Consider the following 14,482-nt stretch of genomic DNA (forward strand, 5'->3'; position numbering starts at 1 on the left):
GGGTCTCCCACATTGCAGACAAACGCGGAAGCTCAGAGCTTCCCTTGTAGCTCTGAGCATTGGATGTGCATTAATTCACCAAGTGCTCCGAGGTGCTAGTGTTGCCCCATCCCAGGAGAGGAATGGAACCCAGAGCAAGCAAGCAGCTTGCCTTGGGAGTCCCAGAAGACCCTAGACCTGCCCTCCTGCTGCCTCTCCATCCTGCCTATTAGGAGTTGACCTGTATCTCAAAGTCAAGTCCAAAACAGAGGTAAGAACCCAACGGCAAGTTAAAATTACTTGGGTGAGGGCAGGGGTGATGCATAGAGTGTATTAAACTTCATACGCTTCACTCTGTGTCTATAAATCTTGTAACCTTGTGCTTTGCTGAGTCGGGCATGCAAGACAAAGTGGATTGTGGGATGACCCTACAAGGGCAGGAATTTTGAATGAAAACAACATAAACGTGAAAGAAGCCAGTCACAAAGGACCCTATATTGTATGATTCCATTTATATGAAATGTCCAGAACAGGCAAATCCATAGCAACAGGAAGTGTGTTAGCCATTGCCAGGGGCTGGAGGGAGGGGATGGGAAATGTGGAGTAACTGCTGGGATGGGGATTATGAGTTTCTCTGGAGGATGATGAAAATATTCTAAAATTGATTGTGGTGATGGTTGTACAGCTCTATGAATATACTAAAAACCATTAGAGTGTATGCCTTAACTGGCTGAATTGTATGGGATCTGAATTATATCTTAATCAAGTAGTTATTACTAATAAAAAACTCCAAGTGTTGTCTCCCAAGTGTCTCAAGGCAGAGAGAGCTCAGGAGAACTCAGGCATACATGGATTTCACAGCATTTGCTTATTAGAGGGAGAAATGGCCAATTAATTAAATTTATATAAATAATTTATGTTGATCATGAAAAATTAAAATCAGCCATAATCTTGACACTTAGAAATAATCATTGTTAACATTTTCAGGTTTATCCTTGAGGATTTCTTTCTATGCATATTTAAGTTACATAGAGACACTGCATTTTGCTACCTGCACTCTTTCAGAATTTGCTTTTCTCCCTAAGCACCACATTCTCACTGGGACCCTCAGAGTTGGGTCTGGGGCCATCAGCGTCACCATCACCTGGGCACTCAGAAAGCAAAGCTGAGGGCCCCATCGTGGGCTCACAGGACGGGAGACTGGGGGCAGGGCCATCAGTCTTGTTTGAAGACGCCCTCCTGCTCACCCTGATGTACACTCCAGTTTGAGACCCCCTGCCCTACCACGACTGTGAAAAGAAAGATGGTGAAGTTGCTCAGTCGTGTGCATGTAAATACACGTGGCTGTCTGCCATAACTTTCAGTGACTAATAGTCCATTCTTTGGCTACTGTAAGTAATGCTACAAAGGTCATCCTCTACTGTCCTTGTGCACCTGCTTATTTCCTCCCATATACTCCCCAGAAATGTATTTACTCAGTCTAAGGTTTAGGATACCTACTCCCAAACTGTACCCCAAAAGACCTTAATTTATGTTCCTGCCTACAATGTATGAGAATGCCTATATATTGTCCTACATTTTTGACAACTCTGGCTATTTGTTTTTTGAAATAAATAATAACACAGTAAATAAAAAAGGTAGACCCTTGGGTTTTACCTGATGTTTACTTTGGCTATTGGTGATATTGAACATTTGTATGTGGCTATTGACTATTTGTATTTCTTCATTTGTGAATATCTTGTTTATGTCCTTTATCCAAATTTCTATTTGACTTTATATACATACATTTCTGGTGAAATTTAATATATCTTTAATTAGTGAGAATACTAATCTCTGAATAGCATGTTTATTTTTTCTTTTGCCATTTAGAATAACTTTTACACTTTTATGTCATGAGGTTTTATTTTGGTGCTTTACTTTCAAAGGAATTTCTCATCAAGCTTTATAAAAATATTTTAGCAAAAATATCTTTTTTGCTGGTACTTTTATATTAAATTGCGTAATCGATGTGGAATTTATGTTGGTGTGAATTGTCCTTTTTTCCCAAGTGGTTACTCTAGATCCTATATTGAATAGTTCTAATTTCATGCTTAGTCTGAAATTCTAACTTAATTATGTATAAATTTTAAAAAATGTGTTTGGGTCTGCTTCTGAATTTCCTAGTGTGTTTAATCAATCTGTCTCTTTTGGAGTCAGTTTTCATTATCACTGTAGTAAATGCTCCCTCATTAGTTCTTTTCTTTTTCTGTCTTTCCTTTTCTGGTTCTTCTGACACACAACAGTCTTCAGATAACCTTTGGTCAAGTTTGAAAAGAAGTATTGGAATTTTGACTTGGATTATATTAAATTTGGCATGATTTGTCAGTATTAATATTTTAGAATATTAAGTCCTTCCATCATGAAACTTGGTATGGTTTCTACAATCATTCAGATATCCTTTCATATTCCTACGTAGAGGTTTATAGTTCTTATCATACAGGTTGTAATCATTTTTTGATAAGCTCCTTTTAGGCATTACATTTTTATGACTGTTATTAAGTATGGCTCTTCTAAGTGGTTATAGACACGTTATTGTTTTCCATAAGCTAAGTTTATAACTACCAGCCTCATTGAAGCCCCTTATTAGTTCTAATATGTCCTCTGGGGTTTTCCAAGTAGATAATGATGGTAATTTTTGTCTTCAGTTTTCAGCTGTTACTCCTGCTGTCTCATGTTCTTCTATTAGTTGGTACTTCTAGAACAATGTTAAACTGTCGTAATGACTAGGCATCTTTGTTTTGTTCCTTCCTTTGAATGGCAGTGTCTTCCTTTCAAAGTTAATCATGATGCTGGCTATTCATTTGAAAAAAACAAATTATAGATAAATGTATATGTATGTATACTTTCCAGGTGGCTCAGAGGTAAAGAATCTGCCTGCTGATGTAGGAGACTCAAGAGATGCAGGTTTGATCCCTGGGTTGGGAAGATACCCTGGAGGAGGAACTGGCAATCCACTCCTGTATTCTTGCCTGGAAAAAACCCATGAACAGAGAGGGCCTGGTGGGCTACAGTCCATGGGGCCACAAAGAATTGGACATGACTGATCAACTGAGTGCATGCGATGTACGTACAGACACACACACACACACACACACACACGTGCGCACATACCCATCCATCCATTCATCATATCTGCTACTAGCTTACGTTTTTGGTTGACTAAGAGTTTATTTTGGAAAAACATTAAAATGTAATTGACATTGCATTTCATCAAAAGTCCTTCAGGATCTGTTGAGGGGATAATCTGTTTTGTTTTCATTACCTTATTTAGCACATTTTCAATTCAACATTTGTTTAGCGTCTACTATGTTACTAGTCATTTGTTTCCTGCTCTTAGCAAATCAGAAACTGCCGAAGAGAAATCAGGTTGACTGTCCAGGAAATGCCGAAGGGCTCTGTGAAACTCGAGTCTCCTTGGCTCTCATTCTGGCCACTTGCTGGTGTAATTTGGAGCATCTCTTAAAAAAAAAAAAACAGCTATGTCCAAGACCAGTAAATCAGTATGTGTGTTTTGAGGTGAGGTATAAATTAGGTATTTGATTGATAAACACTGAAGTTAAAATGACAATGCAATTTAATGGGCTAGTGTCCTCAGCTTTCCTGCAGCGAATGCTATTAGCTAGTTGTTTTGCAAAACTGGGATGGCTAAAATCTGCTCAGTGATATTAGTATTATTTTTATTATTGCTATCATTATTACAATTAGACTAGACTATCCATCGGAAACTTCCAGTTTTATAGGTAAAATATGGCTAATTATCAATAATTTCATGTGATCCAACCTAACATTACTATTAATAATGACCATTTAAAGAATTGAGGCTTTTGAATTGTGGTGCTGGGAAAGACTCTTGTGAGTCTAAACAAGCAAGGAGCTCAAACCAGTCCATCCTAAAGGAAACCAACCCTGAATATTCATTGGAAGGACTGATGCTGAAGCTGAAGCTCCAATACTTTGGCCACCTGACGCAAAGAGCTGACTTACTGGAAAAAGATGCTGATGCCGGGAAATATTGAGGGCAAGAGGAGAAGGGGGCAAGAGAGGATGAGATGGTTGGATGGCATCGCCAACTTAATGGACATGAGTTTGAACAAACTCAGGGAGACAGTGAAGGACAGGGAAGCCTGGGGTGCTGCAGTTCATGGGGTCACAGAGTTGGAGACGACCTAGCAACTGAACAACAACAATTATCTATTATATACCAGCAACCGTAGTAGTATTTTCTACAGGTCATGTTATTCCATTTCCATAACAACTCCATGAAGTAGGAACTATCATTCCAATCTTGAGATGAGACAGCAAACTCAGGGAAGTTAAGGAAGTCAGTAAAGTCATACAGCTGGTAAGTAGTAGAGACCAGAGGCACACTTAGGTCTGTCTGACTCCAAATCTTATGTTTTTCTTTTCGATAAAGACAGCCTTGGGTCTGCTTTACTCATTGGTTTTTACTAGTCGGAAACTGACCCAGGAAGGGGAGTGAAGTTTGCTAGGTGGTCATTTTAGGGGACAGTCCCCCAGGTTGGAGAGGGGGTGTACACACTCCCTTCTCCCTGAGTTTAATTTCACAGTTTCCACTCCATAGGGCAGGGACTGTCAAAATGTTGTCTGCAGACCAACAGGATCATTTGGCAACTTAGAGATGTATGTCCTCCCCCAACCCCATACTTACTGAATCAGAGATTCTAGGGGGTGGGTCCAGCAATCTTGGTTTAAGCAGCCCTCCAGATAATCTGAATGCAGGTTCACATTTGCAAATCACTGCCCTGTGTAACAATTGTGGTTATTTTGTCGCCAAGTCATGACCGACTATTTTGCGACCCTATGGGACTGTAGCCCATCAGGCTCCCCTATCTGTGAGATTTCCCAGGCAAGACTACTGGAGTTGGTTGCCATTCCTTCTCTAGGGGATCTTCCCCACCCAGGGATTGAATCTTGTGTCTCCTGCATTGGCAGGTGGATTCTTTACCACTGAGCCATCAGCGAAGCCCTGTGTAACAGTAACGACTGCTAACTTACGTGAGCGCTCGATCTGCACCAGATATGACCTTGGGTCCGTACAAGGCAGGGGTTTTTGTGTGTGTATGTGGTAAATCACTTCAATTGTACCCGACTCTTTGTGACCCTATGGACTGTAGCCTGCCAGGCTCCTCTGTCCATGGGATTCTCCAGGCAAGAATACTGGAGTGGGTTGCCATGCCTTCTCCTTCCAGGAGATCTGCTTGACCCAGGGATCAAACCTATGTCTTCTGCGGCTCCTGCATTGCAGGCAGATTCTTTTCACCTGAGCCACCAGGGAAGCCTCAGGGATTTACAATCATCCTGATTCCTATTTGCACAGAAGTAGCTTTGGAGCCTGACAGAAGGTGAATGCATTGCTTGAGGGAGCAACTGGCGGGGTCTGGGTTTGAACTTGGCTCTGAAGGGGTGAGTTGAAGGCCTCAACTATGCTAACCCACCTTCTGTCCGGAAAGTCTGGGACATCTCATTCTCCGGGGAAAGTCCCCAGTAAAGGCTGGAGGGAAAGCGACAATACCAGACCAGAGCTTTGGAGGAGAAGGAGCCGCTCATCCACCATGGGCATCCTTAAGATGGGGAAGAAAGGGAGCCATGGTTTTAGAATAAAAGTTTCTATTTAGGAGGCTGGGGCATTCCAGATAAGCGGCCCTTTTTTCTTTCCCACAGGTTAGGTGCCTTACTTCAGGCACTTTTCAGTGAGTGCATTCTGTCTGCGGAATGTAGCAGTATGAGTTGGGGGCTTTGTACATTGAGGGTCTTACTGGGGATTATCGCAAGGCGAGAATAATGGTGATATTGTTTGCAGAGCCAAGGTGGAAAATCAGACCAGGGTGGAGGATTTATTTTTCTGCCATGAAGCTGATGGGGGGGCGGGCAGGGAGGCACTCTTCAAAAGTTCACTGACTGTGGCGCTGAAGTCTGTCCATTTGGAAGCTCTCCTGGATGGCATGGGCAGATTCCCGGCTAATACTGTGCACGCCCTTCTATCGCCAGGCATCCAATTCCCAGCGAATTTTGCAATATAGTGACAGTAATGGAAAGCAAAATGATCTCTAAATAATGGTTTAAGATGGCTACTTGATAAAGGGCACTGCAATAATTATGATCAATGGAGCATGGATTCAATATATATTGCCCATTTAGATGCACCAGATTAGCTTAACAGCTTTCTTTAATGTTCTGAGTATTTTGTGTGTGTGTGTGTGTGTGTGTGTGTGTAAGAGAAGGGAGAGAGAAAGAAGCAGAGGGAGGGAAAGAAGAGACAGCCTGCAAGCTGCTGGGAGCATTACTGGGCTCCATCGTGATCAATGTGGTTGAGGTGACTCAGTGCTGAGAGAGGAAATTGAGATTCTGGGGCTTTGTGATCCATTACCAAGAGACTGCTCTTATGGGTCCAATGTTTCAGACAGGGGCTTTGTGAAGGGAGGAGGGAGCAGGGGACGGGGCAGAGGAGGGAGACACCTGATATGAGTTTAGTCATTTTGCAGTGGGCACTTTCTGGATGACGGTTTGGTGTAATCATGCAAATGAGGCATGCAGGCAGCTGGCCAAAGGAATCCCTCAACATCCCCAAACGCAAGCGCCGTAAGCTAAGTGAGCTGGACAGGACTCATTTTTTTGGAAAGCCAGGCTAGCCATGGAAATGTGTTTTACCAGGAGGGGGGGAAATGATTTACTTGACGTTGGTCCTAATCCTCCCCTCCCCAGCCACCCCTCCTGCCCCCCACCCTCTGGAAGGAAATTTTCCATGACAGCCTGTCTAGAAATCTGGGTCTGTTCCCTACCTTTTATGTTGCTGGGTTGATCCCAGGTAACACACAGGGTCTGTGATCAGCGTGTAATGATGAGGGCAGTGTGCCATATGGACTGAAATTCCTTGGATAATGAGGATGAAATGATTGCAGTCTTAGTCCTGACTTGCTTTGATTTGTCAGTTAAAATAAAGGCCCCCATCTCCACCCTTTCATGAAAGGACACTGGGAGGAAGTGTCGCTGTTCACAGGAGGAGAAGCCAGTCCCCTAAACCCGATAATCTCCGCTGATGTCCCTGCTGATTGTGAGTGGGTGAGGGGCTAATTGTCTCCGTGGTTTTCAGGCCTGGAAAGGCAGCTGGCATTTAGACGACAATAGTAGCAGCTCACGTTTACGGAGGGCCTCCCCAGGTGGCGCCGTGGTAAAGAATATGACCGCCAATACAGAAGGTGCAAGAGGCGCAGTTTTGATCCAGGGGTTGGGAAGATCCTCCAGAGGAGGAAATGGCAACTCACATCGAGTATTCTTGCCTGGAAAATTCTATGGACAGAGGAGCCTGGTGGACTGTAGTCCATGGGGCCACAAAGAGTCAGACATGACTGAGGGTGTGCATGTATGTGTGCACGCACACACACACACAACGTTTACTGAGCATTTACTCTGTGCTGGGTGTGAAGAACTTGGAAAGACTGAAGGCGGGAGGAGAAGGGGACGACAGAGGGTGAGATGGTTGGATGGCATCACCGACTCAATGGACATGAGTTTGAGTAAACTCCAGGAGTTGGTGATGGGGAACCCTGGAGTGCTGCAGTCCATGGGGTCACAAAGAGTCAGACACTACTGAGCGACTGAACTGAACTGAACGGGGTGCTTTGCTGCAGTGCTTCAGAAACTTTGCAAACTTGCATCACCCAGGGAGCTCATTAAAATGCAGATTTTTACATAAACATTTTGTTTCATATAATTATAGAATATAGTAAAAGTAATTCTTTATATCAAATTATCTACACACGTACTTTTTTACTTTGAAAATTGATTATAATTCCAATGACAAAGATAGATTATTAAAGAATGTAAATTGATACAGTGCAGATTCTGATCCAGTAGGTCCGAAGTGGACCCTGAAGGTCCACATTTCTAGTAGGATCTGAGATGTGCCCGCGATACTGGTCGACACGTCACACTTTTGAATAACCTCATTGGATTCTCCCATGAGCCCTATGAAGTGGGTGCTGAGGAATCCTGCTTGGCAGAGAAAGAAATAAGTTGACACTTCAGAGGTCAAGGGTCTTGCAGAATATGGCACAGCTCTTCCAGGACAAGTCTGAGATTCAAAACTAGGCGTTCCATCCTTCCTACCTTCCCTCCCCTCTGCAGCAGCCATGCAGATACACTTAGCGTGGCAGGGTGGGGAGATGGGAGCCGCCTGGATTCCTGAGTGGGTAGAGGAGAGTCGTCTGGCAGAGCCGTCTGAGTCAGAGGACATGAAGAAGAAACACACTTAGTGGTGTCAAGCCACTGAGATGCCAAGACTCCGTTGCAGCAGCCAGCACTGGTTCATTATCCTGACAAGCACCATCAGGCTCTTAAACGCTCATGGTGCCTTTCACAATTCCCATTTTCCCTGGGTCACCAAGCATCCAGATCTGTCCAGAGCATCATGCTATGAATGAACCATCCTATTGGGATCATGAAGAAAATGGATGGAAGGGAGGCCCTGCACAGAGTCCTGGGGTGGGAGAAGCCGATGGCTGAGTTACTTTTGAGCTTTCAGAGTAGTTCATGCCAGGGCTGGGCTGCAGGGCGTCACTCAGAGCTCATCAACACCTCAGACCAATTTTCAAATGCTCCAGACTTGATTAAACCCTGGGCACAGTTTGCCAAGTGCTTCCTCCCCCACCTTAATTGTTTAGATTGTGTAGAATTTGAGTAAAATTTAATCCAGATGTTTCTGATTCGCTTAAGTTTAAATCACCAGAAAATGCTCTTAGGTTGCTATTTGATGTTGAAGAGGTTTTTCAAGCGTTTTCCCTCTTCTTAATAGGAGAGGTCACATTTGGGTAGGGGTAAAGCCGTCCCATGCACCCCGAGGTTTCATCTGATTTGATTTGAAAACCCGTTCTTGTGAAATCTGAGTCAGAACTCAATTTTACTTTGACCTCCCCTTTAAAGCCCTACCATGAGCATCTGAGAGAGAGAGCTGGAGTAATTTGCATGCAGCCGATATCAGGGATGCTTGTTTGAAAAAAATATTACCCCTGGCCCGGGCTTCTCCAGCCTCATGGCCTGATTGGAGCTGGCAAGTGGCCACTCCCTTCCTGAACTATAGGAGAAGCCACTGGGCCAGGTAAGCACACCCATTTCATGGTACTTCACTACCTGGGCACTTGCTGAAGTCAATCAGTCTAGCACCAAGTGTCTGAGAGTTGATAGATGAGAGCTTATGCAAGGTCATCAACCATAGCCTAGGGCAAGGGTTCTCAAAATGTGGTCCCTGAGCAGCAGCAGCAGCATCACCTGGGAACTTGTTCATTTTTCTGTTAGTCACTCAGTTGTGTCTGACTGTTTGCAGCCCCATGGACTTTAACCTGACAGGTTCCTCTGTCCATGGAATTTCCCAGGCAAGAATACTGGAGTGGGTAGCCATTTCGTACTCCAGGGGGTCTTCCCCACCCAGGGATTGAACCCCGGTCTCCCGTATTGCAGGCAAGTAAGATTCTTTACCGAACTTGTTAGAAATGTGCATTGATGAGCCGAGTCCTAGACATACCAAATTAGAAACTCCCGAGTGGGGTGTCCAGCAGTTGTGTTTGAAGATGCCTTCCAGGGAATTCCAATGCACCCTGAAACTTGAGAACCTCTAGTCTAGGCCCTCGGTAACACTCATCATCTTACTCTTAGGACTTTGTAGGGATTAATGAGATAACATGGTCACATGACTCAAGACACTCAGACCCAGGCTATATTTACCCAGGGCTCTAAGAGTGATCTTTGTGATTGAGTTGGAAGGCCAAAGAAATCAGAAAACCACTTAACTTTTTCCTGCTCTGAATTAGTTTTTTTTTTAAACAGTGTCTTCATTGACTGGGGGCAGTGCAGACCCAGCCAAAGGGCCTGTTTTAAACAGCAGCACCCCCCAAGTAGGAATTCTGCGTACCGCTGTCAGTTTCTGGAGCTTAAAAAATGCAATTGCCTGAACCTGCAGACTTTTAGGATGTGTACTCTGGGGGTGCTCTGGAGTTGGCAGATTGATATGGTAGGATCTTCCTCCCGCCCTGAGTTCTTTCATCCAGTCTTACATTTGTCAAACTTAGCCCAGTTTCTGCTATATTCTGGTTCTGTCCTGGCTGGTCTTGGGGATCCCCACCAGAGGTCAAGCTCCTCACCACTGTGCTTAACCAAAAGGTTCCTTGACGAGAGGTTGACTAGAACAAGTAGACACAGTCCTCTAAGGAGCATTTCCCAGCAAAAGTGGGAGAGGAGGGCATCGTGGGGAGGGTGGAGGAGTGGTCCTTCGGGACTGCCTGGAGGAGGTGATCCCTGGGTCTTAGAGGGAAAGATGCTCTGGGAAGGTGGGGGAGGTGCGGGGAGAGGCCTGGAATCAGAAGGGCAAATGCAAGCGTTTCAGAATGTCTGGGCAGTGGGGGATCCAAGGAATCAGTGAAGCTGGAGATGGTGGAGCCAGTTTATGAATCATCTCCCATGACATAGTAAGTTCTTCCTGTTTCTTGGAATCCTGTTTAAACCTATCTTTTTTTTTTTTATTAAAAAATATATATTTACTTATTTATTTTTGGTTGTGCAGAGTCTTTGTTGCTACAGCAAACACACTTGTCTCTGGTTGCAGTGTGCTCACTTCTCATCGTGGTGGTGTCTCTTGTCGTGGAGCATGGGTTCCAGGGCTCATGGGCCTCAGCAGATGTGGCGCATGAGCTCAGCTGCCCCGAGACACATGGGATCTTCTCAGACCAGGTGCCAAACCAGTGTCCCTTGCTCTGCAAAGCAGATTCTTAACCTGGAAGGGAAGCCCCTTTTAAGATTTTTTGATGTAGACCATTTTAAAACTCTTTATTGAATTTGTTACAACATTGCTTCTGTTCTGTGTCTTGGCTTTTTTGGCCATGAGGTATATGGAATCTTAGCTCCCTGACCAGGGATTGAACCCACACCCTCTGCATTGGAAGGTGACGTCTTAACCACTGGACCACCAGGGAAGTCCCTGTTTAAATGCCTTGCAAAGAGCATCCGTAGTGTCTGCATCGCGTGTCCTTCATCTCTTTTGGGCTCTCCCAGCACTCTTGGTACATGGAAAGGCAATGAGATATGGTGGAAAGGAACAAGGTTCAGAGTCAGAGACTCGAAGCAAAGAAGTGCCCTGGACATAACACCCACTGAGGTGTCGGGATGCTGCCATTGCCGTTGCTGTCAGCCTATTTAGTCACCCACAGGTCTGAGTCCCAAATCTTTTGCTTCACATCTGATACACTTGTGCTCATTTCAGCTCTTTCCTGCTGGCATCACCATTCACCGGCAGATTGACTGTTCCTCTCTACTTCTGCGTTCATTTCCACTCTTCCCCCTGTTCATGTGACCCCTCCTGCCCATCCCAGAACATGTCACATCCATGAATCTTCTTATTGTTCACTTGCTAAGTCATGTCCAACTCTTCAAGACCCCATGGACTGCAGCGTGTCAGGTACCTTTGTCCTTGATCATCTCCCAGAGTTTACTCAAACTCAGGTCCATTGAGTTGGTGATGTCATCCAACTATCTCATCCTCTGTCGTCCCCTTCTCCTTTTGCCCTCAATCTTTCCCAGCAGTAGGGGCTTTTCCAATGAGTCAGTTCTTCACATCAGGTGGCCAAGGTATTGGAGTTTCAGCTTCAGCATCACTCCTTCCAATGTATATTCAGGGTTGATTTCCTTTAGGATTCACTGGTTTGATCTCCTTGCAGTCCAAAGGACTCTCAAGAATCTTCTCCAACACCACAGTTCAAAAGCATCAATTCTTCAGTGATCAGCCTTGTTTATAACCCAACTCTCACATGCATACATGACTACTGGAAAAAGCATAGCTTTGATTATATGGACCTTTGTTGACAAAGTGATGTCTCTGCTTTTTAATACACTGTTTAGGTTTGTTATAGCTTTTCTTCTAAGGAATAATTATCTTTTAACTTTATGGCTGCAGTCAGCATCCGCAGTGATTTTGGAGCATGAGAAAATAAAATCTGCCAGTTTCTACTTCTTCCCCTTCCATTTGCCAAGAAGTGATGGGACTGGATGCCATGATCTTAGTTTTTTGGATGTTGAGTTTTAAGCCAACTTTTTCACTCTCTTCTTTCACCCTCATCAAGAGACTCTTTAGTTCCTCTTTAATTTCTGCCATTAGAGTGCTGTCATCTGCATATCTGAGGTGGTTGATATTTCTCCTAGCAATCTTGATTCCAGCTGAGTCCAGCCCAGCATTTCCCATGATGTACTCTGCACATAAGTTAAATAAGCAGGGTGACAATGTACAGCCTTGATGTACTCCTTTCCCAATTTGGAACCAGTCTGTTGTTCCATATCCGGTTCTAACAATTGCTTCTTAACCTGAATACAAGTTTCTCAGAAGACAGGTAAGGTGGTCTATATTCCCATCGCTTCAAGAATTTTCAACAGTTTGCTGTGATCCACACTGTCAAAGGCTTTAGCATAGTCAATGAAGCAATAATAGATATTTTTCTGGAACTCTCTTCCTTCTTCTATGATCCAACAGATGTTGGCAGTATGATCTCTGGTTCCTCTGCATTTTCTAAATCTAGCTTGTACATTTGGAAGTTCTTAAACCACCTCAGTCCATGGCAGCAAGCCATCTCATGATCTTTCAGAACTTCCTGTCTGTCCCTTAATCGTCTGGGATTTCAGGTCTTATGTATATTTGGATCTTATTGGTGTTTTCTGCTGCTTGAGAGAAGGTTAAACTCTAAGCAAGGCGTGTGCCCTGCATGAACACTCAAATCCATGCATGGTAGCCTGAGAAGGTGAGTGTCCTGCTGCAGCTTTGGCAAGAGTTATGCAAAGGGTTCGGTTTCATTTTTCTCAGGGACAATAAATCACTAATCATGGGGGTACAGTAACCTTATGAGCCACAAACCATTAGGACTTAAATTTTTTTGTAGTTGTTGGTATAGTAGAGAGGGGCTTGTGTATTTCCAGAATGTAAATCTGACCACACAATTCCTCTGATTAAGACTTTGATGTCTCCACATTCTTCCAGGATGAGATTCAAATGCCTCCTTATGGCTTCAAGTCCTGCACACTGTCTGGGCCTGTCAACCCTCTAACTTCCCCTCCAGCCCTTGGCCCTGGTGGTCCATGCTCCGACCATCCTTAAGGGCTCCTAGGGCCCCAGGATGGGCATCTTCTCTCACCACTGCGCCTTCGAGCAAGGTCTCTTCAACTTTCAGCTTCTGCCTTCTCCTTGGTCACTTGGTTACTCTCGTTCCATAACTCAGGAGCTTATGCCTCGCCTCCTGCAGAAAGTGGCTCCCCGATCCTCTTTGTTTGAGTTCAGTCCCTCTGATGGGATCTTATAAGACATAGTCCTCCCTCCTCAGTGCAAATGAGAAGGGAGGACTTTTTATTCGCCTAGTCCTTTACCTTCCTAGACAATACGTTCCTGAGGGCAGGGACTGTTTCTAGCTCATGGTGGATGGGTTGGAGTCTCTCAATGTTGAGTTCTACCAAGGAGCAGTGAATGAGTGGATACTTAACTGAAAGTGTGGGAGCCGGGTAGGGTTCATTATGGAACACTCGCAAGTCAGATTCCAGCTGGAGGTGGTCAGCGGCTTTGGGGCCAGAACTGGGAGCGCCACATTTGTACCGGTCATAAAAACATTGTTTACTAAGGTTTCCAGCAAATCCTCTTAAATGAATCATTTTCTCCGGCTTGATTGACGTGTTTCTTTTCTTGAAGATGTGTCGTGACAATTTCACATTTCAAGTGCTGAAAGAATGTGCCTAGGTTGAAACTTTCTGCCATTTGCCAGGATGTCAGGTTTTACTCCTGGATGCATTTTTCCCCCAGCTGGCTTTTCTCTACTTGATAATGGAGGGTTAGCTGCAACGTGGTGAGCATCACCACTTTATAATACAGGCGATCGGGGGAGGAGCCAAGATGGCGGAGGAGTAGGACGCGGAGACCACTTTCTCTCCTACAAATTCATCAAAAGAATAACTGAACGCAGAGCAAACTTCGCAAAACAACTTCGGATCGCTAGCTGAGGTCATCAGGTGCCCAGAAAAGCAGCCCATTGTCTTCGAAAGGAGGGCTGTATAGTTGGAGAAGTCCTGAGACTACAGGAAGAAGAAAACTGAAATCCAGAGGCAGGAGACTTAAGCCCAAAACCTGAGAACACCAGAAAACTCCTGACTACATGGAACTTTAAGTAATAAGTGACCGTCCAAAAGCCTCCATACCTACACTGAAACCAACCACCACCCAAGAGCCAATAAGTTTTAGAGCAAGACATACCACGCAAATTCTCCAGCAACGCAGGAACATAGCCCTGAACATCAACATACAGGCTGCCCAAGGACACACCTAACACATAGACCCATCTCAAAACTCATTACTGGGCACTCCATTGCTCTCCAAAGAAAAGAAATCAAGTTCCACGCACCAGAACACTGACGCAAGCTCCCCTAACCA

The sequence above is a fragment of the Cervus canadensis genome, chromosome 8, assembly GCF_019320065.1.
Source record: "Cervus canadensis isolate Bull #8, Minnesota chromosome 8, ASM1932006v1, whole genome shotgun sequence".
In the NCBI taxonomy this organism is placed as follows: domain Eukaryota; kingdom Metazoa; phylum Chordata; class Mammalia; order Artiodactyla; family Cervidae; genus Cervus; species Cervus canadensis.